Genomic DNA, 3187 nt, shown 5'->3' with positions numbered 1-3187 from the left:
ATGTGACTAATATACCTACCAGGAGGTCAGGTAGCATAGTAGTTACAAGTTGGGCTGTTAATCTCAAGGTCAGCAGTTTGAAACTGCTTGCAGTTCCTTAGGAAAAAGATGAGGATTTCTGCTTCAATAAAGATTTACAAGCTTGGAAGCCCAAACAGGGTAACTATGAGTTGGAATGCACTCCATGGCACATAATCGCCACCATCAATATACCTACAATATTGCACCTGGGCAATTTTTTTTTTTCTCTCATCCCAACTGCTTAGAGGATGAGTCATTTGACTCATCAATGACTGGTATGAGTCATTTTCCTTTTCATAATACATAACAGACATGTATAAATCACCAACAATATAGTAGCTACAAATTAGAATCACATAAATGCTTCTTATATTTCAGAAAACAAGATTGTGACCTCTGAACATAAAGGTTGTTAATGAGTCTTCCTCAAATACCGATACCATGTTTTTCTTCAGATTACTTAGTTACTTGGATATTTGTTTTGTATTCATATTAAATGAATAAGATGAAAGAATACAATGTTGTTGCCCAAATTTTGCAATCTTTAACCACAAATTAGTCATTTGTTCTGTCATAACAACTGACTTTTCATCCATGTACAAGTTCAACAGAGCAAAGTTAAGTGATCTGGAATTTCCATTCTTCACAATGTTAATCATAATTTCTCATGATTCACACAGTCCAATGCCTTCACATAGTTGATAAAAAGACATGTAAACATGTATCTGGTATTCTCTGTTTTAGGCTAAGATCCATCTGACATCAGCAATAATACCTCTTTTTCCATGTTGTCTTCTGAATCTGGCTTGAACTTATCTTAGTTCCCTATCAATTTACTGCTGCATTTGATTCTAAAGTATTGCCAGCAAAATTTTTATAGCATGTGGTATTAGTGATATTGTATAATAACTTCTTTGTTTCACCTGAATGCCTTTCTTTGGGATGTCTTTTAGTCAGCTGGCCGATTAACTGTCTTCAAAATGTTTTGACATAGACAAGTGAACGCTTTCAGCTTTTCATCAGTTGGTTAAATCATCTCAATTGAGGCTGTATTTATTCACTACAAGGAAATGGTCATACAATAGAGGGGACTGACAAGAATAAAATCTGTGGATCAGGCAGAAGGCTGAAGATGGCAAAGTTCTCATATTTTTTGCAGGGATTAAGCAAGATAATATCAGAAAGTAGAGAATATCAGAAAGGTGTTTACTTGTGCTTTGTTGACTATGCAAAGGCTTTCAATTGTGTGGACCATGACAAGCTATGGAAAACATTGTGAAGTATGAGTATTCTGGAACACTTAATTGTGCTCATGAGGAATCTATACCGGGACCAAGAAGCAGTTGTTAGAACAGAACATGGGAACACTGAATGTTTCAAAATTAAAAAAGGTGTGCAACAAGGTTGCATTTTTTTCACCATATTTACTCAACCTGTATACTGAGCAAACAATCTAAGAAGCTAGGTTATATGAAGAAAAACGTGGCATCAGGATTGGAGGAAGACTCATTAACAACCTGTAATATGCAGATGATACAACCTTGCTTGCTGAAAGTGAAGAGGACTTAAAACATTTACTAATGAAGCTCAAAGAGGACAGCCTTTAGTATGGATTACATCTCAATGTAAAGAAAACAAAAATCCTCACCACTGGACCAATAAACAACATTTATATCAATGGAGAAAAGATTGAAGTGCCATGTCAAGGACTTCATTCTTCTTGGATCAACTATCAACACTCACAGAAGCAGCAGTCAAGAGATCAGACAACATATTTATTTAGGCAAATCTGCTGCACAAGAGTTTTTTACAGTGTTGAAGAGCAAAGAAGTCAGCCTGAGGTGTGCCTGACCCAAGCCATGGTATTTTCAATAACCTCAATATGCATGTGAAAGCTGGACAGAGAATAAGGAAGACCTTAGAAAAATTGATGCTTTTGAGTTATTGTGTTGGAGGAGAATATTGAAAGTGCCATGGGCTGCCAAAAGAACCAGTAGATCCGTTTTGGAAGAAGTGCAGCCAAAGTGCTCCTTGGAGGCCAAGATGGCCAAACTTTGTCTCTCATTCTTCAGACATATTTTCAGGAGGGACAAGTCTCTGGAGAAGGATATCATGTTTGGAAAGGTGGAGGGTAAGAGAAAAAGAGGAAGACCCCCAATGAGATAGATTGGCCAAGTGGCAGCATCGATGGACTCAAGCGTGGCAACAGTAGTGAGGTTGGCCCAGGATCGGGCAGTGTTTCGTTTTGCTGTGCATAATGTCAGTACCAACTCAATGGCACCTAACAACAACAACAACAAGCAAAAGAACATCTTCAGGTCAGGTACAGGCTGGATGCCTCTGCTAGCTCACAGGTTTGCAGGGAGTGTAAGATCCAAAATCTGTAAGTAAGATGGCAGTCCAGAGATTTCTACAAACTGACATCCCAAGATCTAAAGAAAAATGCGGGGTTAAGAAGAAAAGGAACTCTGCCAGAAAATCTATTTATATACTGGAGCTATAATCACAGCTCCAAAAAAACTTCCCTTTCAACTGATTGACAGTTCACAGTAGATCATAAATGCTAGATAATTATATACTTTTTTCCAAAATTTTAAGAATCATACACTAGGAAAGTTGACACATAATATTAACCATGGCAAGTTTGTTTTATCAAAACAATTTTTTTTAATTAAAGGTTTTTATTGTGGAATGAGTGAAAGTTTACAGGGCACATTATCAGTTTCACATTCAGCCATTCATATAACTTGTTTCATTACATTGATTATAATCCCCTCCATAAACCATCAGTTAAAACTATTTCTCTTTTTCCTCTTTAGCTTTTTTTAAAAAAACACACAAACAAAAAAACCCACTCAGGCATGTATAATGAACTACATCTACAAAGGGCACATTCTGCAAGTCTGCTCCTGGCCACCAGTTCTTAGTCCTTCTCCTCTTAGTCGATGAATCTAGAGTCCTCCATGCCCCCTTCTCTGCCTCCATCTCTGGTTCTGCTGCTTCTCTGGATAAGGTCCCACATTCTTTTTGTGTGTTCCTCTATTGATGGTCCTAGGGTCCTCTGTTTCTGGACTGTAAGATTAATCACTCCCTTTTTTTTTGTTACAAAACTTCTATCTTTACAATTGTGACAGTCGCGATTAGTCATGATAACAGTTATTCACTA

Source organism: Chrysochloris asiatica, unplaced genomic scaffold (assembly GCF_000296735.1).
Source record: "Chrysochloris asiatica unplaced genomic scaffold, ChrAsi1.0 scaffold00201, whole genome shotgun sequence".
NCBI classification, from domain to species: domain Eukaryota; kingdom Metazoa; phylum Chordata; class Mammalia; order Afrosoricida; family Chrysochloridae; genus Chrysochloris; species Chrysochloris asiatica.
Note: the sequence above shows the minus strand (reverse complement) of the source record.